Here is a 25977-nt window from a genome sequence, read left to right on the forward strand (position 1 = left end):
AAGTGCCCTGATTGGGTCTGGCGTCACGCCAGGCCTCGCTCGATAGGCTGCTGCAGTTGCCGCAGAGCAGCCAATAGGCGCGCGAGCTGCCTCGCCTATGTCTGCATGCTGCCGCAACGCGTTTTGCATTATTACAAAATTAAGGATAATTTTTGGCTTCAATATCTCGCGGAAAAAGGATTTTCCCCTAGCGTAAGATATCTTACGCAGTACGAGAGACCTCTTGTAAGAGAACTACTCATGTGATCTCTGAGGGCCCAAGGGCACTTGATACTTTTGTAACAAGCCACTTTATTGATTTTTACTTTATTAAAATATTGATTTAAATCCTTAACTACTTCTTCGTGGAGGTCTTTCTAAATGAACAACAAGCATTATAAGCATACCCGAATTCATGCAACAACAAAACAAAACAAAAAAAATTCACAAATTAAAATGCAGCTGAGTTCTATGGCATTCCAATGTGTGTTTTTTTTTTTTTAACAACTGGAAAGTTAAATGTTACATTCATATTATTGAATATCTTTAAATGCTGATCTTTTGGACAGGTTTTCAGAAATCATGCAACAAGTAGTAAAGAAGCTTTAGGAAATGATATATAAACATTTTTGTAAAAATTCATAATGAGCTACTATGTCTCTTAACTAGTAAATAAGAATACAAATATGTTGAAAGGCAGACAGGGTTACAGAGGTTATTAAGGTTACCTTTAGAGGGCAGCCTATGCAAACTTGTCCTCCCTTTTAAGCCCCACTGTATTCATTAACAGACTATTCTTTTACTCATTTATGACTTTCCTGCATCAGGTTTATCACATAACATGGTAATGGATATTGTGTCTAAACTGTTTTATCTTCATGTTTGCTCTCACAGAATGTAAGAAGGGCTTCTGAAAACCTGTTGACAATCAGAATTATTCATGTGCACTGTTTTAAATGTTAATGTTGAACTGGTTTTCAATCTGTTCGTGTCAAGGCAGTCCTTTTGGGTGTCTTGTTTTATTTATTTTCATATAAAAGCTACAGAGTTTAAATAATATCCAATGTATTAACAACAAAGCACATGAGTGTGAATCACGCTGTCACTGTTGTGTTCTGTTTAGTTTGTTTTTTCATTGGACTTGTCTTCTCTGTTATCATTAGTTCATCTTCATCACCTGTGTCTTGTCAATCACCTTCATCACCTATGTTCTGTTAATCAGTGTTCATCTGTGTCACCTGGTTTATGTTCATCAGTGTCTGTATTTAGTTCCCTCTGTTCAGTCAGTCTTTGTCCGTTCTAACATCTAGTCATAGTTATGTTTGGGTCACGTTGTATTTGGTGTGAGTGTATCCTACCTGCCTGTTTGTAACCTGTTATATTTGTAAGTAAAACTTTGCATTGGCTCTTTCTGCCTTCATCGTCTTCTTCAATCTACACCACACCAACGCATTCTCATCCTAGGGCATCATATACTGACGCTTTTGACATTTCGTCTACATCCAACGCACACGTACTTTAGCGTCAATATGAGACGCAGAGAGCTTTGTTCGGTTATGGGTAGGTTTAGGTCTGGGGTAGGGTTAGGGTTAGACCGCTAGGAGGCGCCTTCTGGCCCGTCTCATATTGACGCTAAAGGGTGCCATGTGTGTTGGATGTAGACGAAATGTCAAAAGCGTCAGTATATGACGCCTTGGGCTGGACACACGCAATATCGCCTTTGATTTCATAGGTGTCTGATCCACTATTTGTGCTATACAAGACGTGAGAACAACGGCTCAATGGTGGAAAAGCGCTGATCTGTTTGCCTGTACACATTCAACTACTGCACACTGAACTCTACAACTTCGCTACAGTCCTTTATTCACTTTCACATAAACATAACACAACATCACATCTGTTTTTAATAAAACTCAGATGAGGCTGCATGCTCCTGCCTGCTTTGAAAATAATCACATTTATTCATTCGGCAGAAGGAAATTTTTATATCCATATCAAGATGTGGCACTATTGTTCATGAAATGAACCTCAATGGCCACACGATCTAGTTTTTTGCTAATTCTGGGTTTCTATGCAAATTATCTGATGTCTGTTTCATATTTAAACAACTGCACTGTTGACTGGAGAACTCATCACTAGTTCAGCCTTGATATAAATCATGTTCACTTTGTATCTGTTGCTGTTGCTGGCCGCAGTGTCTGGTAAGTATATTCCCTGAACAAAATAAACACTTTTCTTATTGTAAATACATACATGATCCTAATTATTTGTAATTTGTTTTGTTTATCCACAGGCATTGACTCTCAGGTTGTGCTCACACAGTCTGAACAGTCAGTAGTTGTGGCTCCAGGTGGTTCCCACAAACTGACCTGTGCATGTAGTGGATTCACTCTTAGTAGCGGTTACATGTACTGGATCCGTCAGGCACCTGGAAAAGGACTGGAATGGATTATTTATTATTATTCAGATTCTTCTTAGAGCTCAGCTCAGTCAGTCCAGGGCAGGTTCACAGCAACTAAGGACAGCTCTAATTTCTATCTGCACATGAATCAGCTGAAGACTGAAGACACTGCAGTGTATTACTGTGCAAGAGACACTGTGGAAACACTAATACAGGCAGCTGTACAAAAACACATCATGAGAAATGAGGTGGACATGGTTACACTGAAAAAGTGGAAGAGCCTCTGAAGTGACATGAAGTGTTTTGAACGCACATACATTAAATACAAAAACCTGTAAATATTCAAATGATTCTTTATTTTTAATCATAATGACTAGTCTGTTTCCCATATATCTCAGTACGAAGTATATCTGTTCAGTCTAGCCTACACTCTTATATTAATAATGGGCTGGATTCTTTTTTCTAATAATCCTAACACAAAACTTCATTACCTTTACTAATACATGGGTATTGTCAAGATGGAGCTTATATATATAAAATAAAGATATGATTTTTAAAATAATAAAAAAATTAAACTTAACATTCACCATGATGCACCAAGTGCACCTGTAACTCCAGCAACCTTTAACTACATCCTGATAAACTGCAAATTCAGCATACAAGGGAGATACATGTGGAATCACAACCAGTTCATGAAACTACTACTTTTGCCCACAACTGACACACTAATACCAATGTTATACTAATCCAGAAAGGAGAAGAAACAACAGCAATATGCTAAAAAACAAACATTCATTCTAACCTAGAAATTACTGAATGTCCAAAAACAATTTATCTTTCCACTGTAGATTGTCACCACCAACCCCAGGCCAGACTTGGTGCTCTGGTTGCATCTCTGAAACATTGACTCAATAACAAATAACACACCATGAATAAATTACAGAAAGAAGTTGTACGCTGTTAAAGTAATGCAACTTTTCTCACTTATCCAATGTTGGTCAAGATTTTTTCCCTTATCTACTGTGATAATTTTCAGATTACTCCATTAAACTACAGTGTAAGTCTGCAAACTTCCAAAGATGCAAATGATTTTGTGGGAAGGGTCAACATCTCCCCGACTCCTGAAAGATTGTGTTATAAGTGATAACATTAGCTGAACTTTCAGTCAGTGCATGTGTTCAGTGACTAAAACAGCTTCAGTGTAACATATAACTGTTTTACTGGCTTTTTCTGTTGTAATGGAGATGCTACTATATGGACTCCTACTGATGCTTATTGCATGTGAGAAACTCCCATTTGCAGTGGATTATTATTGCTATTTCATTGTTCTAAATCATCTAACATTAATTTCCTCTGTTTTTCAGGTGTAAGTGGTCAGTCTTTGACCTCCTCAGATTATGTGGTGAAAAGACCAGGAGAATCAGTCACTCTGTCCTGCGGTGTCTCTGGATTCTCAGTGAGCAGCTACTGGATGCACTGGATCCGTCAGAAACCAGGGAGAGGACTGGAGTGGATCGGCCGCATTGATGGTGGCACTGGCACTAGTTTTGCTCAGTCTCTACAGGGCCAGTTCTCCATCACTAAAGACACCAGTAAAAACTGATGACTGAAGACACAGCTGTTTATTACTGTGCAAGAGATTCACAGTAAGACAAAAGACTGCAGGGCTGCACAAAAACTATTCATGTGATCTCTGAGAGCTCAAGATCTTTTTTCAGGAGACTTTCCCAAAATACAACAAGCTACTCTTAAATTTAAACCCTTAACATACTTTTCATGGAGGTCTTCCTAAATGCATGAGAAGCATAGGCATACTGCAATCTTTAAAGTTAGGGTATTAAATTTCGCTGTGGCTAGCAATAGCAAGCTAGCTTTGAAAGCATGAGATCCCACCCTCCCTTCAGAGCGTCTCCAAAGCCATGCCTCCTCCAAAATACATGAACATGCAGGTTGCGCACAGCCAGAGCAGATTCAGCAAAGCGAAATAAGAGATGCCATTAAATTACTTCATGTCTCAAAGCACATAACATTACAATAATGTACCACCTGACTGCTGCAGATTCATTTCACCATTGATCGTGTTGACATAGAAACACCAAAATCTGAATCTGAGAACACAAACAGCTCCGGGTAGAATATCATGGGTTGCCGTCTCTAAATTAGTTACGACATGGCGTGAACGGAGCATTAGCTAGTTGTTTGTGGTGTCAGGTGACTGATGTCTGTCTAACTCTGCATAGCCTCATGGAACGCACTAATGATGTGTGATGTCTGCGTGAGCAGGGTGCACTGAGGTATGGAAACACATACTCTGACAGGCAGGTAGGAAATTGTGTAATGTTAACACTAACTCTGTTAAAGGAGTCATAATGTAGAAATTTCACTTTTCCACGAGAATCAATGTATGTTATGATTGCATAATGATTATACACTGGCCGGGAAGCCGATATTTAAAAGTGAAGCGTTTGTTTACCTCGGGTTTGTAAAATAGGCCACGTGCACGCGCACGAAAAAACGAGATTTTGATTTCTTCCCCTTCTTGACGTCAAGACGGGGGAGGATATACCAAATATGGACACCGCAAACCTATGCCGCGGGAAGCCTGCCCCTCTCCCCCTCAGATTCAGTTTAGTTGACTCGAGAAAGATGGAGAAATCGAGTGCACACCTGAGATGCTCTGTGGTTGACTGCCACAAACAACATGCAAATGTGTTTTATCTACCAAAAACGGACGAAACTATCAGGGAACAGTGGATGAAATTCATTTTTAATGACGCTGTCCCAACAACTCTTTCAAGTGGCGTATCGTTAGGTGTGTGTGCTAAACATTTTACACCGGAATCTTTTACAAATTTGGGGCAGTATCAGGCGAACTTGGCCTCGAAGCTCCGTTTGGGAAAAGGTGCCATCCCAACCATCAGGGACTTGCCAGAAATTGAAAAGGTAAGACTGTTTTTATTGCTCTACTGTGGTTAACAAATAGCAGCTAACAGCTAATGCGGCTATTGTATGTAACGTTACCTTCGAGGTAAACACGGGGAATGGACTCTACGAATGCTAGCCACATCTTTCGACTTTGTTTTACACCAGCAGCTACAGTAGTGACGGTACAGGAGTCCATGCTCAGTGGCTAAAACTGTTTAAATGCAAGTATGAAAACAATATACCACTAAACATTATTAGCCAAACTCATGCAAAACATGCAGTTTGAAAATAGCTTTCAGTTAGTGGGGCTTCTGTAAGAATGTATCTGGCAATGGTGTATTTTTTCTTTTTTCTTTGGTTGTGATTACAATTTCACTAACAATAAGTACCGTCACATTTATTGAGCTATTGCAGTATTTTGTCTATGTTTTTGTACCGCTTGGAAGTAGTAAAATACATTCCTGCAACCAATCAACGCGCCCCTCATTTGCATTATTATAATGACCGTCCACGACAGCCAAAACATCGCATCAGATCTCGCGAGACAATAATGCTTTTAGAAATAAGGGTCTGAGGGGCTCTGTGTTGATTTTTTTTCCACTTTTCTTTTTTAGAAGTGCCTAAAATACTATAATAGAGCATTTGGGTATCCAAGGTAACACAACATTATGACTCCTTTAAAGCAACCCGATCTCATTAAATGCGTCTCTATAGCACGCATTATATTTATCATGCAATTTATACGTGAAAATTAGTTTTTACATGCATACGATACGCACTGTAAACCCCTCGGGTAGGATTAGTGGTGTGGGGTATGCGCGTATTATACGCTTCTATAGGATTAGTGGTGTGGGGTAGGTGCGTATTACAAGCTATAAAGTGCATTTCATATGCAAGTAAAAACTAATTTTCATTTATAAATTGCAAGATAAATACATTGTGTGCTATGGAGATGTATTTAACGCTAACACTTTGTTGTGATGGTCCCCACTACAGACATTCTACTGACTAGAAGTAACTTTGTAAGTACATGTAAAATTATTCGACTACCCCTACTCTATATAAGGGATTGTTTACTAATACACTAATAAGAGTTTTATCTTCATGTTTACTCACAAAATTGTAAAAAAGGGCTCTTTAAAACGCTGACAACCAGACTTATTCATGGTGTATACTGTTGTAAATGTAAATTTTTCATGTTGTTGGTGTCAGACACTGACCGAGTCAGCGGTCATTAAACCTGGAGGATCTCACAAACTTACCAGTACATCCAAAACACATATCTGAATCAACAAAAGAATGGCTTCAGCAAATAAAGATGAGTCTTCCAGACCTGAATCCGACAGAAAATCTGTGGGGGACCCGTAGACACTGCGCAGAGGAGATGCCTTTGTAATTTTGTCAGAATGAGAGTCGTAGATCCAAGTGCAAGCAAGCGGTTTATTGAAGACAGGTTAAAACAGGGATAATACTCAAAACACCACGTATAACAGGCGTGCGACCAGGATACACATTCACATGAGAGGATGAGTGATATGAATAAGCCCAGCGCGAATGCCAAAATGGAACTGGATGAAGAGAACTCCAAATGATCTCCAGAAGTCTGGAAACACAGACGAGATCGATCCTATTCCATTATTCCTAGCTGCGGAAATAACTCCGTAATGAAACTCAGACACTGGAACTGGGTAAGAGAGCACAAACAAGAGTGACGACCCAACACCCAGCAATAATCACTCCCGCTAGATACAGGCAGCTTACAACAGAAGTAACTAGCTGCAGCTGCGGACTGATTAAGTGATCAGCTGGTTACGAAGCAACAAACAAGCACTACACACTCAGAGCCCACACCCACAACAACCAACAGATACACAAAATGAACACATGGATCGATGAACCGTGACAAATTTAACAGATCTGGAATGTTTTTGCAAATAAGACAAGAAAAATATTCAAGCTGATAGACTCCTATCCAAATAGTTTGAGTGCTGTAATACAATCAAAGGGTGCTTCAACTAACTATTAGTTCAGGGGTGTGCACACTTATGAAGTTAATTATTCCAAGTGTGTTTCACTCCTGAAATGTGTCACTTCAGTTTTCAGTGTGCATTACATTATATAGGCTGTACTTTTTACATTAGAGGTGCAAATGTTCTGACATGATTTATGCTTTTCATTTTATACATCACAAAAAACAGCTGTTTTAGCAGGTTTGTAGACTTTAAATCCATTGTGCCTTACATGACAGCTATTACATGACTCAGAAGGGAGGGATGAGGAATGGAGAGGAAGGGTTTGTAATATATAGATTTTTACATCAATGCAAATCTCCACCCTTCATGTAAACAGGAGCACACAGACATAATAAAAAGGCTCTTAGAGTTTTACAGAGCCACAGTGAAATACAACCAGACTTCAACAATGAAGACACAGCTGTGTATTATTGTAACATTGAAAGTGCAGTCTATTAATACTAAACAAGATGAAACATAAAACCACACCACAGCACTCAAAACAAAAGCATGAACAAGGACATGACACTTACCAACAATGGCTACAGGGAAACTATAATTGACAAGGAACAAGACAAACATGAGGGCTTATAATACACAAGGCTAAATGACAAGACAAGGGACACCTGTGAACATAATCAAGACAATCAACCAATGACAACACAGAACACATGGCAGGATCACATGAGGGCCAGGGAATCACATGACAAGACATGAAACATGGACCAAACCCAGACATGACAATTATTGTGCTCGCTATACACTGTGCCACAAACTGCCACAGTTCCTGTACAAGAACTCTTCAGTGATGACATTTTCAATAAATAAAATATATTTGTTGACATAATATTAAACTTTTCAGAGTTCATGTGTGTAGATTATAATGTCAAATGACAAAATACCAAAGTTTGTATGTCAATAAATAAATGTTTTGGACACGGAATAGGTCAGGTGACGTTTTAGCCTTTGTAAATCAGTTTTCTTTAAGTGTCTTTACATTAAAATCATCTGCTAATTGGCAAGTAATAAAGTTTAAGTTAAAAAGTAACACTTTACAATAAGGTTCATTAATTAACATTAGTTAATGTATTAACTAACATGAGCTAACCATGAGCAATACATGTGTTACTGTATTTGTTAATCTTTGTTAACACAGCTGTTCATTGTTTGTTCATGTTTGTTCACAGTTAACTAATAAAGTATTAGTAAATGTTGAAATTAACATTAACAAAGATTAATAAATGGTGTATACGTGCAGTTCATTATTAGTTAATGCTAACTAATGTTGTATCGAATGAGACCAAATCAGACACACATTTGGTGCACGTACCATAAAAACTTTCAAACTTCTCTGGGATCTGCGTCCCATCCCCCACACAGGACAAGATGGTCTTAGTTACCCGGACGACGATCAGATAAGGAGTTTTATGACTTTTAGCAATGCGGACAGAGCCTCTGCTGCAATACTAGAACAGACTCTCCTGCATTCATTTATTGATGAACTGACTAACATGACTAGCACTGCCTGCCATGCTTTCATGCTTCCAAAATGGGAGACTGCAAAACTGCAAACCTACCATCACCGCACCGTCCAACGATCAACTCCTTGCCTTCTCGGCACTTCAGCAGGCCAGGACAGCAGGCTTCGACTCACCACAGCCATGTGCTTGAAGCCACCATGCAAGCTCCGACCCACAACAGCGTCGGAACCACACGATGGCAACATGCACCATGACTTTTGACCCTCACGGACCCACCAACGGACTCAGTTTTCAACCACTTCAAGAATTGTATCCATGTAAGTATTCAGTTTAATGAGGTGCTCTGAAAATGATCATCTGATGGTTCTTTTCATACTGAAATAGATCTTTTCCATAGTTCTATTACCTGCTTCTGGTTCCATAACACTCACCACTTTACCTATGCATGTATGTATGGATGAATGAATGAATGTATGTATGTTTGTTTGTTTGTTTGTTTGTTTGTTTAGTTTAGTTATGTTTGTGATTTAGTTAATAAAACTTGTGCACAATTATGAATTTGGTTTCTGATCCTCTGTTTGCATACAAAGTCCCTTTTACGATCTTGATCTTGTTACATGCTCTAATTGCTGTACAGGAATAATTATCTTTCAGTGACCATGAAAGATACACTTTTTATAGGATAAATGAATAATCAAAGAGTTCGTTGGAACTGATTAATTGATTGTAATATTAATTTGGCTTACCTCAAAGTTAATCTAATTAACTGACCCAAATATTAATAATTAATCATAATTGGTAATTATGGATTATTATTAATATTTCCCCTTTGAGCTAATATTGTTACATGTAATTAACTAATGTTAACTAATGAACCTTATATAAAGTGTTACCATTAAATCTAATTCAGACACCAGAAGGGTGCACCCTTTCTCATTAAATGAATAACTGGTGGTCATGATGAACCAGTTTTGTTTGAACACACCTACTCTAGTCTGTTACATGCATGAGTAAATGCAAACTCAACTGTCATATTTCCTATTTAAGCAACTAGTAAATGAGTGTTCAATCTGAAGAGGAAAAACAATGTTCTCCCTAAAGCTCTTTCTGCTGTTGGCGACTGCACACAGTGAGTGTTTTTATATTGTAAAATTCTGAAGGAGTTAAGGGGGTTTTGTTTAGGAAGTTTTAGGGAGTTGAAATGTAAAACCCAATTCAATTTGATCAGTATTGTGATTCTGAGTAAAGGATTTTCTGTTTGTTGTTCTCTGTAGGTATTGACTCTCAGGTTGTGCTCACACAGTCTGAACAGTCAGTAGTTGTGGCTCCAGGTGGTTCCCACAAACTGACCTGTGCATGTAGTGGATTCACTCTTAGTAGCTTTAGGATGCACTGGATCCGCCAGGCACCTGGAAAAGGACTGGAATGGATCTTGCACTATTATACTGACTCTGACAAAGGCTCAGCTCAGTCAGTCCAGGGCAGGTTCACAGCAACTACGGACAGCTCTAATTTCTATCTGCACATGAATCAGCTGAAGACTGAAGACACTGCAGTGTATTACTGTGCAAGAGACACTGTGGAAACACTAATACAGGCAGCTGTACAAAAACTCATAAGAAATGAGGTGGACATTGTTACACTGAAAAAGGTTTTTTTTTTTTCTAATTACCTTTCTACCACTTAATAACCTCCAATATGCTGTCAATATGGAGCTTATTTTAACAAAAAAGCTGAAGATACAGTATGATTTTTTAAATAATAAACCGAACATGCACCATTATGCACATATAAATCCATGATTCTTTAATGTATCTTGATAAGCTGCAAATCCAGCCTATACAAGGCAGATCAATGTGGAATCACAACCAGCTGGTTCTAAAATGAGTGAGATGCACCATATAGTGCGGCACCGGCCTCGTGGCACACACCCTCTGACCTCTCCCTCACAGACATGCTAGCTCAGCACACTTTATCGTTCAGGATTTATTGTTCCCTTTCGTGGTCACTCCGAGTTACGTCGGATGACGACGATTGGGGTTTCGCTTAGAAGCCTATCACCTTCGAGTATATAAAACGAGCCAATGGCAATGAAATGCCATGGGTCTGCGGAATTTGCATAGCGTAACTCCGCCCGCCGCAGGGGGTATATAAGGAAGTACGCTGCACAATGCAGACATGCTTTCGCTTCGGAGCCGAGAACTTCTCCACTCCTGCAAGCCAAAGATTCTGAGTTAGTCTTCTCTTACCTTCGAGACGAGCGAGCTCTCCGGTGTTGGTGTGACGGCGATTTCAGCGAGTGCACACTTCCCTGCTGATCTTGTCAGTGATCTGACAGTTAGTGTGATTTCTCCCTGTTCGCTTCAACATCCGCGGAGTTTTCCTCTCACAAAAAGAGCATTGCATGTGGCACGTCTTTTTAAAGATGTCTCGCCCGTGCACTTCTGGTTGTGGTCGCGATGTATTTTCTCCTGATGGGCACAATCTCTGCTTAGCGTGTTTGGGCGTTGATCACGCTGAAGCAGCGTTTGTGGATGATTCATGTTCTCATTGCGGGAACATGACCATCTCCATGCTGCGGTCGAGACTCAATGAGCTCATCAGAGCGAGAGTCCCCTCATCCACACCCCGATCTACGGTCTCCCCGAGAGGCTGTACTTCGGCTGGTGGCCAGGGTGACCTGAGGGTATCTGTGTGGGACAAACCGCCGATACGTCCACGGTCCACACACCCCTCTTCAGCATTGGTACCCGCGAGCGTGCAAATCGAAACCGCCGGTCCCTCTACGGAGGCCCCGCGCGTTTCGTTTGGCGTTCCACAGGAGGATGCAATGTCGATCACTGCATCACAAGGTGGGCATGAGTCCTCGGGAAGTGAGGATTCGGCTGTGTTGCCGCCCTCGGGCGTGCCAGCATTGCCCGAGTCTGATCCCGAGCTGACTGCCATGCTTTCCCGGGCAGCCGCGGCCATTGGGCTCGAGTGGTCCCCGCCGCCCGATCCAGTGCGCTCGCGGCTGGATGATTGGTTTTTGGGAGCGGCCGCTGACATTCGTCGCCGCCCAACCCCAATACCATTCTTCCCGGAAGTGCATGAGGAAGTCACGCGGTCCTGGAAGGCTCCCATGTCTTCCCGCGATCGTTCGTCGGCTTTCTCCGCCTTTCCTCCCCTCGATAGAGCTGATGCTTGTGGGTACACTGGGATTCCCACGGTTGAACGTTCTGTCGCGATGCAGCTGTGTCCGGCAGGCGCTTCATCACGTGGTGATCCTAAGCACCCGTCCAAAGCCTGTGGATTCTCGTCCACTCTCGTGGCGAAGTCTTACAGTGCGGCGGGACAGGCAGCTGCCTCTTTGCATGCCATGGCCATTCTGCAGGTCTACCAGGCCCAGATGCTTCGTGACATGCACGAGGGCAGGACAGACCCAGGGCTCGTTGATGAGCTGCGCGCCGCCACCGACCTCGCTCTCCGAGCGACGAAGGTGACCGCGCGCTCCCTGGGTTTGGTGATGTCCACAGCTGTGGTCCAGGAGAGACATCTCTGGCTGAACCTGGCTGATATGTGTGAGCCCGAGCGGACTCGTCTGCTGGATGCTCCCATATCCCAGGCCGGCCTTTTCGGCGGTGCGGTCGAGGATTTTGCCCAACAGTTCTCGACCGCCCAGAAGCAGACTGAGGCTATCAAGCACATTCTGCCCCGACGCTCTGCTGCTCAGCCGTCGGCACAGAATCCTCAGCCTGCTCGCCGCCGAGGGCGCCCTCCCGCGGCCGCCCCTCCCGCACGGCCCCAGCAGCAACCTTCACCCGGGCCGCGTTGTGGAGGGAGCCGCAGGCAGGCGCCACAGCCCTCTCCAGCCCCGCCGCCCGCTAAACGCCAGGCCGAGCGGCGCTCCTGAGACGGGCTGCTCAGGGTTGGCTTCAATTCTGTCCCAGGAGCTGGTAGCAGGGCCACTCCTTCCCCCGGTGGAGGGCCGGGGGAGAATCTTTTGTTCTCCACTCCCCGCTGCTCGTCCAACGACGAGCAGTACTTTGATGTGGTTGAAGACAGAATTGAATTCCCCAATCCTGAGCCGACAGAGTCCGAGGGCCGCAGTGCGCGCCACCCTCGGGTCCCGCCACTGCCGCCCTCCTCTGTCCCAGAGGTGTGGGATGACAGCACGCGCCGCCCACGGGCCACGCTCCTCTCATCCCCCTCTGTCGCCAGACCCCTGCCAGAGCACGCCCCCGTGGGACGCGCGCCCTCCCCTGGCCTCCTCTGGCAGGACGCGGTTAATGACCGTGCCCCCGCACAGGGCCGCTATGCCACCCTCGCCGGTGCCGGTCATTCCGCCTCGCTGCCCCACCGACGGTACGTCTGTGGTTCGTATGACCCCGCTGGTGCACTTTCTGGAGGCCTGGCTAGAGCTTCCCAGACTGTCCCGCTGGGTCGCGAGAACCATCAGGCTCGGCTACGCGATTCAGTTCGCGAGATCTCCTCCCCGCTTCAGGGGAGTCCGCTTCACTATGGTCGGTGGCAATGCCCCTGTCATGAGAGCGGAGGTCACCACCCTGCTGGCGAAGGGTGCGATCGAGATTGTCCCTCCAGCCGAAATGAAGTCCGGCTTCTACAGCCCTTACTTCATTGTACCCAAGAAGTCCGGTGGGTTACGGCCAATCCTCGACCTGCGCGTCTTGAACCGCTCCCTTCACAGGCTGCCATTCAAGATGCTCACGGCCAAACACATCCTCCAGTGTGTGCGGCAGCAGGATTGGTTTGCAGCGATCGACCTGAAGGACGCCTACTTCCATGTCTCCATTTTACCTCGACACAGACCGTTTCTACGGTTTGCTTTCGAGGGGCAGGCATACCAGTACGCGGTTCTCCCTTTCGGGCTAGCCCTGTCCCCTCGCGTCTTTACGAAGGTCGTCGAGGCAGCCCTTGTTCCCCTCCGGGAACACGGGGTTCGCATCCTGAACTATCTCGACGACTGGCTGATCCTAGCTCACTCTCGAGACCAGGTTTGCGAACACAGGGACCTAGTGCTCCGGCACCTAGTCCGTCTGGGCCTTCGGGTCAACCGGGAGAAGAGCAAACTCTGCCCCGTGCAGAGGATCTCTTTTCTCGGTATGGAGATCGACTCGGTCGCCATGTGCGCGCAGCTTACGAGCGAGCGCGCGCAGTCACTGCTGACTTATCTTCGTCAGTTCGAGGGCAAGAGTGCGGTTCCACTGAAACTTTTTCAGAGGCTCCTGGGGCATATGGCATCCGCAGCCGCAGTAACGCCGCTGGGATTGCTTCATATGAGACCGCTTCAGCTTTGGCTTCGCGATCGAGTCCCGAGGTGGGCATGGCAACACGGCACGCTCCAAGTCCCAGTGACTCCAGCCTGCCGTCAGACCTTCACCCCGTGGGCGAACCTCAGTTTTCTACGGGCCGGAGTGCCCTTAGAACGAGTTTCCCGGCATGTTGTTGTATCAACAGATGCCTCCAACACGGGCTGGGGCGCCATGTGCAATGGTCATGCTGCCGCGGGCTCCTGGACAGGACCCCAGCGCCTTTGGCATGTCAATTGCCTCGAGTTGCTGGCTGTACGTCTCGCCCTGCACCGCTTCCATGCGCTGCTCAGGGGTCAGCACGTACTAGTCCGATCAGACAATACCGCAACAGTAGCGTACATCAACCATCAAGGTGGTCTACGCTCCCGCCGTATGTCGCAACTCGCTCGCCACCTCCTCATATGGAGTCAGAAGCATCTGAGGTCGCTTCGAGCCATTTATATCCCGGGACACCTGAACCAGGCGGCCGACGAGCTGTCTCGAGTTCGGCCTCTCGCTGGAGAATGGCGACTCCATCCCCGGACGGTTCAGCTGATTTGGGATCAGTTCGGCGACGCACAGGTAGACCTGTTTGCCTCCCACGACTCGTCCCATTGCGACCTGTTTTATTCCCTGACCGAGGGCACGCTCGGCACGGATGCACTGGCGCACAGCTGGCCGCGGGGCCTACGCAAGTATGCGTTTCCCCCAGTGAGCCTTCTTGCGCAGACCTTGCGCAAGATCAGGGAGGACGAGGAGCAGGTCATTTTGGTTGCCCCGTATTGGCCCAACCGGACCTGGTTCTCCGAACTAGTACTCCTCGCGACAGCACCTCCCTGGCCAAATCCTCTGAGGAAGGACCTCCTTTCTCAGGGACGGGGCACCTTATGGCACCCTCGTCCCGATCTTTGGAACCTCCACGTGTGGCTCCTGGACGGGACGAGGCAGGTTTGAGTACCCTACCACCTGCGGTGGTGGCTACCATCACTTCCGCTAGAGCATCGTCCACGAGACATGCCTATGCGTTGAAGTGGAACCTCTTCGTCAACTGGTGTTCTTCTAAACATCAAGAACCCACGAAATGCCCGATCAGTGTCGTGCTTTCCTTCCTGCAAGAAGGGTTGGAGCGAAGGCTGTCTCCCTCCACCCTGAAAGTGTATGTTGCCGCCATTGCCGCACATCACGAAGCAGTTGAAGGTAAGTCTCTGGGAAAGCACGACCTGATCGTCAGGTTCCTGAGGGGAGCGAGGAGACTAAATCCTCCTCGTCCTCCCCTCGTTCCCTCTTGGGACCTCTCAGTGGTTCTAACTGCCCTGCAGAGTGCTCCCTTTGAGCCTTTGCAATCAGTGGAGCTTAAGTTCCTGTCAATGAAGACAGCGCTCCTGGTTGCATTGGCCTCCATCAAGAGGGTAGGGGACCTGCAGGCATTTTCGGTTGACGAAGCGTGCCTGGAATTCGGGCCGGCTGACTCTCACGTGATCCTGAGACCCCGGCTTGGATATGTGCCCAAGGTTCCTACCACACCCTTTCGAGACCAGGTAGTGAACCTGCAAGCGCTGCCCTTGGAGGAGGCAGACCCAGCCTTGGCACTGCTCTGTCCAGTACGCGCCCTCCGTGCTTACGTAGACAGAACGCGGTGTTTCAGGACCTCAGACCAGCTCTTTGTCTGTCATGGTGGGAAGCTGAAGGGAAAGGCTCTCTCAAAGCAAAGGTTATCTCACTGGATAGTGGATACCATTGCTTTGGCATACCAGCAGCAAGGTCGTCCGTGCCCCCTTGGTGTGAAAGCCCACTCCACACGTAGTGTCGCTTCCTCTTGGGCTCTAGCGCATGGCGCCTCGCTAACAGACATTTGTAGAGCTGCAGGCTGGGCGACACCCAACACATTCGCGAGATTCTATAATCTCCGCGTAAAGCCAGTTTCTTCTCATGTACTCGCTTCAACCAGCCGGTGCTAGATTCTGCTCAGGTGTCTTCTGACACCTGATAGGCTTCTAAGCGAAACCCCAATCGTCGTCATCCGACGTAACGTCTCCGTTCCCACTCAGGGAACGAGGGTTACATCCGTAACCGAGACGTTCTTCAGCCCTCTGGCGTAACTCTCTAACTTTTATTCTGAGCAGTTTTCTGAGGCTTCCGATCACCTCATCTGTGATCACTTCTCATGACGGCCACTGACTATCACATGAGCAAATAACAACTATTTCACAATCACGCTCTAATCTCTAGTGAGATGCACTCAAACCATTGATACATTGATGCACAATAACTGAAAGAAATATCAGACAATATTAAAATTGATTTCCAGGCCAGGAAAAATAATAATAGAAATAAATGAAATACTTTATCAGCATATGGAAACTTGTATTCCAAGTAGCCTGTATGTACGGTTGAGATTGTGAGTTTACATAATAATAATAAAAAAAAATAAAAGGGATCATACAAATGTAATATTTTTATTTACTGCCCTGGTGAAGCTGTTTCACCTAACAAATATAATCCACAAGACAAAATAACATCTCAATTTATATTAATACCCCATTAAATAGTTTACAAACACTGTTTAAAAAAATAATTGTAATTTTTAACATATGTTTTACCTGTATTTTGAATTACACATTGCTTAAGGGTTAATGTTTGCATTGTAAATGCATTACAGTAAAATTACTGTCCTGGCAGAGAATTACCAGTATTTTCAATGTATGCTTAAGTTGATTCTTAATACTCTGTCATTTCCTGGATGTCCTGCACATTCTTTGGTTATTAAGAATAAAAATTTCAACCTTTGAACTGGGCGATTTTTGAGTAAATCCAATTATTATTTTGTCTTTTGGACTTTATTTAAATATATGTTATGTGAATAAGCTTCACCAGGGCAGAACTAAACAATAATATATAATTTAAATCACAAATTATGATCCCTTATTTTTTTAATTATTCTTTTTTTTTTCAGATTGTGCAAGGTATTGGCCTTTGTAAATGATGAAAAGGTTTTTGTTCAAAATACCTCTGGTGCAATAAGTTTGTCTCCTTTTTCTTAATCAAGATACATAAGATAAATTATTATTTTTTTAAATGTTAAATGCATTTATTATTCCAAATGCATAATATTAAAATCTGAAAAAAAGAAAAGAATTATGAATCATTCTTTCAGAGCCTTCCTGACACGGTCTCCTTTCCAACGAATGCCTCTGGTATCAACGCAATAAATAAAAATCCTTCAAACTGGACTGTTTAAAATAACAGGACATATTGGGTCAATTTCAAATATTTATCATTTATCAAATAGAAGTTAAGATTTTTCCCCCTTATTTACTGTAAAAACATTTAGATATTCAGATTAAACTACAGTGTAAGACTTCAAACATCCAAAGATGCAAATTATTTTGTGGGAAGGGTCAACGTCTCCCCGACTCCTGAAAGATTGTGTTATAAGCTGAACTTTCAGTCAGTGCATGTGTTCAGTGACTAAAACAGCTGCAGTGTAACTATAACTGTTTTACTGCCTCTTTCTGTTGTAATGGAGATGCTACTATATGGACTCCTACTGATGATTATTGCATGTGAGAAACTCCCATTTGTAGTAGATTATTATTTCATTGTTCTAAATCATCTAACATGATTTTTCTCTGTTGTTCAGGTGTTAGTGGTCAGTCTTTGACCTCCTCAGATTCTGTGGTGAAAAGACCAAGAGAATCAGTCACTCTGTCCTGCGGTGTCTCTGGACTCTCAATGAGCAGCTGGTACAGCTGGATCCGTCAGAAACCAGGGAGAGGACTGGAGTGGATCGGATATATAGACTCAAGTGCATATTATGCTCAGTCTCTACAGGGCCAGTTCTCCATCACCAAAGACACCAGTAAAAACATGCTGTATTTAGAGGTGAAAAGCCTGAAGACTGAAGACACAGCTGTTTATTACTGTGCAAGAGAGTCACAGTAAGACAAAAGACTGCAGGGCTGAACAAAAACTACTCATGTGATCTCTGAGGGCCCAAGGGCACTTGATACTTTTGTAACAAGCCACTTTATTGATTTTTACTTAATTAAAATCTTGATTTAAATCCGTAACTACTTCTTCGTGGAGGTCTTTCTAAATGAACAACAAGCATTATAAGCATACCCGAATTCATGCAACAACAAAACAACAACAAAACAAAAAACATTCACAAATTAAAATGGAGCTGAGTTCTATGGCATTCCAATGTGTGATTTTTCTTTTTTTAACAACTGGAAAGTTAAATGTTACATTCACATTATTGAATATCTTTAAATGCTGATCTTTTGGACAGGTTTTCAGAAATCATGCAACAAGTAGTAAAGAAGCTTTAGGAAAATATATATAAACATTTTTGTAAAAATTCATAATTAGCTACTATGTCTCTGAACTAGTAAATAAGAATAAAAATGTGTTGAAAGGCAGACAGGGTTACAGAGGTTATTAAGGTTACCTTTAGAGGGCAGCCTATGCAAACTTGTCCTCCCTTTTAAGCCCCGACTGGATTAATTAACATACTTTATTAATCTACTCATTTGTGACTTTACTGCATCAGGTTACTTATTACATAACATGGCAATGGATATTGTGTCTAAACTGTGTTTTATCTTTGCTCTCACAGAATGTAAGAAGGGAATCAGACTTATTCATGTTTTAAATGTTAATGTTCAACTGTTTTTCAATCTGTTGGTGTCAAGGCAGTACTTTTGGGTGTCTTGTTTTATTTATTTTCATTTAAAAGCAACATAATTGAAATAATATCCAATGTATTCACAACAAAGCACATGAGTGTGAATCACGCAATATCACCTTTGATTTCATAGGTGTCTGGTCCACTATTTGTGCTATACAAGACGTGAGAACAACGGCTCAATGGTGGAAAAGCGCTGATCTGTTTGCCTGTACACATTCAACTACTGCACACTGAACTCTACAACTTCGCTTCAGTCCTTTATTCACTTTCACATAAACATAACACAACATCACATCTGTTTTTAATAGAACTCAGATGAGGCTGCATGCTCCTGCCTGCTTTTAAAATAATCACATTTATTCATGCTGCAGAAATACATTTTTATATCCATTTCAAGATGTGGCACTATTGTTCATGAAATGACCCTTAAGTTCTAGTTTTTTGCTAATTCGGGGTTTCTATGCAAATTATCTGATGTCTGTTTCATATTTAAACAACTGCACTGTTGACTGGAGAACTCATCACTAGTTCAGCCTTGATATAAATCATGTTCACTTTGTATCTGTTGCTGTTGCTGGCCGCAGTGTCTGGTAAGTATATTCCCTAAAAAAAAAAAAAACATTTGTTTTATTGTAAATACATACATGATCCTAATTATTTGTACTTTTTTTTTTTTTTTTGGTTATCCACAGGCATTGACTCTCAGGTTGTGCTCACACAGTCTGAACAGTCAGTAGTTGTGGCTCCAGGTGGTTCCCACAAACTGACCTGTGCATGTAGTGGGTTTACTGTTAGTGACTATAGCATGTACTGGATCCGTCAGGCACCTGGAAAAGGACTTGAATGGATTATTTATTATTATTCAGATTCTTCTAAGAGCTCAGCTCAGTCAGTCCAGGGCAGGTTCACAGCAACTAAGGACAGCTCTAATTTCTATCTGCACATGAATCAGCTGAAGACTGAAGACACTGCAGTGTATTACTGTGCAAGAGACACTGTGGAAACACTAATAAAGGCAGCTGTACAAAAACTCATAAGAAATGAGGTGGACATGGTTGAGTAACACTGAAAAAAGGGAAGAGCCTCTGAAGTGACATAAGGCCTGTCTGAAGTGTTTTGAATGTATTAAATACAAAAACCCGTTAATATTAAAATGATTCCTTATTTTTAATCATAATGACATCTGTTTTCCACAGTATCTGTTCAGCATACATTCCCTTATATTAATAGTGGACTGGATTATTTTTTCTACCATATAACTTCGTTAATTCAACTAATACATGGGTATTGTCAGGATGGAGCTTATTTAAATAAAAGATTAAGATATAAATAAATAAAAATTAAACTTGCAACATGCAAATTAGCCCCGCCTCCACTCAATCACTCACACCAGCTCAGAGATCCATTCAGTCAACTTAAATGCTGCACAATGGCAAGTAGAAGTACTGGTTTAATTCAGCCATATATGTTTGAACCAGAAACTGATTCAGAAGAAGAAGTGAAATAATGAATCATACAGGGTCGTACAAGTCGGTGTATCAGAATGGTAATGTGTTTTATGTATCGCTCTCTACAATGTCGAACACATAAAGGCAATTAATATGATTAGTCTTTTGCCTGAGTACGTTATCAAACAGCTAATAATGTGTTGCTAATGTTACACAAACCATGTTCCCGTTCGCCATCTCAGAGACAGACAGCTGCCTTCTAAAAATAAGCATCCTTACAAACGCTTTGAACAACTCAGAACGTCAGTGGAGAAAATCATGAGACTCCCCTGCTTTGCAATATAGTAATGATATGCTAAAGCCCACCCGCACGTTGACGTGAATGGTTACAAGGTAGTTTGTGATGTAAAAAACACCGGTGATTTCCAACCACGTTTTTGGTTCACTGCAGTTTTAAGGAGAAAATACTCAGCAATGGTGTTGACATGAATTTGCACATGGTTTGTCTAAAAGCATATTATAAAAAAAAAAAAAAAACATAGACATATAAACAACATTGAAAACTTGATTGTCACCAAAGGGTGTCTTTAAATACATTTTAATGAACTACAAATCCGGCCTACAAGGCAGATACATGTGGAATCACAACTAGTTACTGAAACTGACTTATGCCCACACTAATACGGAAAGGAGAGGGACCAACAACAATATACTAAAAAACAAATATTCATTCTAAACTAGAAATTAGTTTAGAAATTATAGTCATCTAAACAAATGGCCTGTCACTGGGCAGTGCTGGTGGATTTCCAAATATGCATCTTTCCACTGTAGATTCTCTGGTGCTCTGGTTGCATCTCTGAAACATTGACTCAGTAACAAATAACACACCATGAATAAATTAAAGAACAAAGGTGTACACTGATAAAGTAATATATCTTTTCTCACTTATCAAATGTTGGTCAAGATTTTTTCCCTTGTCTACTGTGATAATTTGCAGATTACTGCATTAAACTACAGTGTAAGTCTGCAAACCTCCAAAAGATGCAAATTATTTTGTGGGAAGGGTCAACATCTCCCTGACTCCTGAAAGTGTGTTATAAGCTGAACTTTCAGTCAGTGCATGTGTTCAGTGACTAAAACAGCTGCAGTGTAACCTATAACTGTTTTACTGCCTCTTTCTATTGCAATGGAGATGCTACTATATGGACTCCTACTGATGATTATTGCATGTGAGAAACTCCCATTTGTAGAAGATTATTATTTCATTGTTCTAAATCATCTAACATGATTTCTCCTCTGTATTTCAGGTGTAAGTGGTCAGTCTTTGACCTCCTCAGATTCTGTGGTGAAAAGACCAGGAGAATCAGTCACTCTGTCCTGCGGTGTCTCTGGATTCTCAATGAGCAGCTACTGGATGCACTGGATCCGTCAGAAACCAGGGAGAGGACTGGAGTGGATTGGATATATAGACACTGGCTCAAGTGCATATTATGCTCAGTCTCTACAGGGCCAGTTCTCCATCACCAAAGACACCAGTAAAAACATGCTGTATTTAGAGGTGAAAAGCCTGAAGACTGAAGACACAGCTGTTTATTACTGTGCAAGAGAGTCACAGTAAGACAAAAGACTGCAGGGCTGAACAAAAACTACTCATGTGATCTCTGAGGGCTCAAGAGCACTTGATACTTTTGTAACAAGCCATTTTATTGATTTTTACTTTATTAAAATATTGATTTAAATCCTTAACTACTTCTTCATGCAGGTCTTTGTAAGCATTGATCTAATGCATACAAATAAGTGACCTTTAATGCTTGTTAAATCTGTATGATATTTCATGGTCAGAATGATTGGCACCCTTGTTAAATATGATCAAAGATGACTGTGAAACTAACATCGCGTGGATCACATTATGAAATATATGTTGTTCTCCAAAACACGTTGGCTACAATTATTGGCATATAAATTATTATAATATCTCTGAAGTATATTCCCATTAATATATTTAAAAAAAAAAAATGTATCACAGCAGGGTGACTAGGAAACATGAAATTGTCCAGCCATGACTTCTTGTTCCACAGGAGTGTAAATATGAGGAAATACAAAGGCCAAATTCCCGTAATCATCCATCGCAATGACTAAAACCAAAGAATATAGCTCTGATAGATTCAGCACCTACAGTACATCACCACATATTGTTTGGGAGGGTTTCAAGAAAAATCCTCTGCTCTCATCGAAAAAACAAACTCCAGCATATTCAGTTGTCAGACGCTACTCTAAGAAACAGGGCTGGCTTCTATAGTCAAATGAAACAAAAAAAAATATTTTTGGCAGATGGGTTTGGTGCAAACAGGGATAAAAAATACCCCATGACCACAGTTATACTGCTGGATCTTTAATGATGTGGGCCTATTTTTCTGCCAGAGGTCCTGAACATCTTGGCCAGATACATAGCAAATATCAAACAGATACAAATTTCAAGCCTCTGCTTGAATTCTTGGCCTGGAGTCTCACGGAAGGTGATCTGGATGAATAAAAGGAGGAGCAATGACAGGGCAAGACAAGAGACGACCAGGCCTGGGACATTTACATTATGTTTTGTTTATGTGTGTGTGGCAGTCGACTGTATGGGGGCTGCCGCTTTATTTTCATTTTGCGTTGGTTTATTTTATTATTAAAGTGTTGAAATGTTTGCTGGTTCCTGCCTCCTCCTTTCCTGAACAACAAACCTTATTTGCGCATAAAAATAGGTGGATTGAAACATACTGACCACAAAATGAAGCTTCTGCAATGGCCATCCCAGTCCTCTGACCTCAACCCTATGAGTGTACCAATATGGACCTAGGACTTTGAAGGATCTGGAGAGATTCTGTATGTAGGAATGGTCTTTGATCTCTTGTCAGGTGTTCTCCAAACTCATCAGGCATTAAAGGAGAAGACTCAGAGCTGCCATTAAATAAGATTAGACTTTAGAATTTTTTTTAATAAAAGATCAAAATGATTAACAATGCAGATTTATTTTTACAGGCTTCTTTGTTCATATTTACCCAATGTAATGATATATAATTTTAAAGAAAGAAATGTCAATTTCTAGCTAGAATAAAATCATTCTCAACTTAAAATGTAGTTGAGCTCTATAGCATTTCACTGTGTGATTTTTGAATGATTATCTTTTTAAAAGGGTTTCATTATAAACAGTGCAGAATCAATAATAGTATAAACTTTAGCTACATACATTTATTATTATTATTATTATTCATAATTAGATACTATCTCTGAAATAGTAAATAAGAATATACAAACAATACATTGAAAGGCAGACATGGTTACAGAGGCCAATAAGGACATGGTAAATGTAAATGTACCTTTAGAGGGCAGCCTATGCAAACCTACTTCTCCTTCTCCCCTTTAAAAGCCCCCACTCTATTCATCTACAGACACAAAACTTGTTTATGACTTTCCTGCATCAAGTTCCTATTTTCATAACAGGGCAATGGATATTGTGTCTAAACTGTGTTTCATCTTCATGTTTGCTCTCACAGAATGTAAGAAAGGCTCCTGAAAACCTGTTGGCAATCAGACATATATTCATGTGTGCTGTTGTAAATGTTAATGTTGAACTGTTCATTTTTCAGTCTGTTGGTGTCAGACACTGACTGAGTCTGAGTCAGCGGTTATTAAACCTGGAGGATCTCACAGACTTACCTGTACAGCCTCTGGATTTAGTGGTGACCAATACTTGGCCTGGATCAGACAGGCTGCAGGAGGAGGTCTGGAATGGCTGGCATACATCTCATCTAGCAGTAGTTATATATACTACTCTCAGTCTGTTCAGGGACGGTTCACCATCTCCAGAGACAACAGCAAGAAACAGATGTACCTGCAGATGAATAATATGAAGAATGAAGACAATGCTGTATATTATTGTGCAAGAGAGTCACAGTGACAAATACAACTACAGTACTGTACAAAAATCTGAATGCAACAAACAAATGTTTGTCTCTATTTATGTAAATATAATCAACTGGAGCTTTACAACATAACAAGTAAAACAGTTTTACATGAATTACTTTTCTCACAAATCACAAATATCATCTGAGCAATTACAGTAAAATTGTGTTAGTTTAAAACAGTTAGTTTTCTACTATAGAAAAATATTTTCATAGGTAGACTAGCCAATATGTATGTCTTATGTAATGATAAACTGCCAATAAAAAGAACATGTATACCAATTTATGAGATGTAGGCTAAAAAAAATCCTCTGTAGTGAGCATTGTTGTGTTGTATTGTACGTTACATACGAATGAGAGGCACAAAACATAATTTCAATGAAATGCACCAAATATAGCTTCATTGTCTGACATAGGCGTACTTTGCAGGTGAGACAGTCGATTTTCCCCAGTCGATTTTCTCTCCACCACTTTTTGAAACATCTTGCTGCATGGATGTACGAAAAATCTCCATTTGATTAGCAATTAGTTCGTTTTGGTGATCTGGAGCTGGAATTTGATGTTTTTTAAACCATGTTGAGCGTTTGTTGCCGCTGTTATCAGATTCTTTATGCTCTTCACACAGACGAGTGCTTCAACCTATTGCTTAACGCCTTTGTGGGGATTCTATTAATTCCAGTGAAATCAGAAAAACAAAATGCACACAAACATGTCCATGCATCTTAATATACAATCACTGGTGATGAACACTTTTGGTTTTAATGAGAAAAAAAGAACCCAGAACCTCTCTGACACGCTTAACAAAAGTTTTATCACCAAGCACTTTTTTGGTTTTTGCACTCTCATGCTAATTTGCCCTATTAGTAAATCTGACCCTTAAAAGTATAGTTCACCCTAAAATAAAAAACTTATGCTTGTAATAAACTTACTCCCTTGCCTGATGATCTTTTATGTATGGATTTTGTCCAGTTTTAAGCCAAAATAAATAATTTATTTATTATTTTAAATTATTTGCACATTCGCCAGACGGTGAATGTGCAAGGAATTCAACCTGTTTAGGATACTTTTTCATGCACCAGCCCAAAAAGATGCACCCCAACTCCACTCTTTCATCTGGCTGCTATCGCGGTATAATAAAATTCCTAACTTTGCCGCGGAAGATGAACCTCTGTGCACACTCGCATCAGACAGGGCTCAGATTTTGTCTGGTCGGAGGAGGCTCAGCAATGCTTCTTCTCAGTTCTCGTGCATGGGTCATGGCGCTCTCGTGAACTCACGTCAGAGGCCCACACAGAAGAAAATGAATAGTTGAATAAAGTCGTTATTTTTATTTATTTATTTATTGCGCACAAAATGAATTCTCATCGCTTGATTAACTTAAGGGTGAACCACTGTAGTCACTTGGACTATTTTAACGATGTCTTTACTAACTTTTCTGGGCCGGCAGATGCAATTACCTATAGCAGCCTATGAAGGAGTGACACAGCTCTCAGATTTCATCAAAAATATTTTAATTTGTGTTCCGAAGATGAACGAAAGTCTTACGGGGTTGGAACAACATGAGGGTGAGTAATTACTGACATAATTTTCATTTTTGGGTGAACTAACCCTCACTGTAAAAAAATTCTAACCCTCCCAAATCAAAAATTTCAAGTGACCGATAACATCTAAATTTTTCAATTGGCCCAAGTGAAATTCTTGTTGCAATAGTCTGTTAACATTGGCTCAATGAGAAATAATACGTCAGACTAACTGAAAAATTTAGATGTTATCGGTCACTTGAAATTTTTGACTTGGGGATGT

At 41.8% G+C, this 25977-nt stretch overlaps 1 protein-coding gene and 1 gene segment (V, D, J or C); both read left to right on the plus strand.

Moving 5' to 3' along the window:
• The window catches only part of LOC311299655 (uncharacterized protein), a 424501-nt gene that overhangs the window by 35875 nt on the left and 362649 nt on the right, over positions 1–25977 (plus strand). The window lies entirely within an intron of this gene.
• Positions 3566–18976, plus strand: LOC311298731 (immunoglobulin heavy variable 3-74-like). The segment is given in 5 exons: positions 3566–3661; positions 3745–3928; positions 17905–18027; positions 18708–18710; positions 18910–18976.

The sequence above is a fragment of the Rutilus rutilus genome (genome assembly GCF_951802725.1).
Source record: "Rutilus rutilus genome assembly, chromosome: 1".
Lineage (NCBI taxonomy): Eukaryota > Metazoa > Chordata > Actinopteri > Cypriniformes > Leuciscidae > Rutilus > Rutilus rutilus.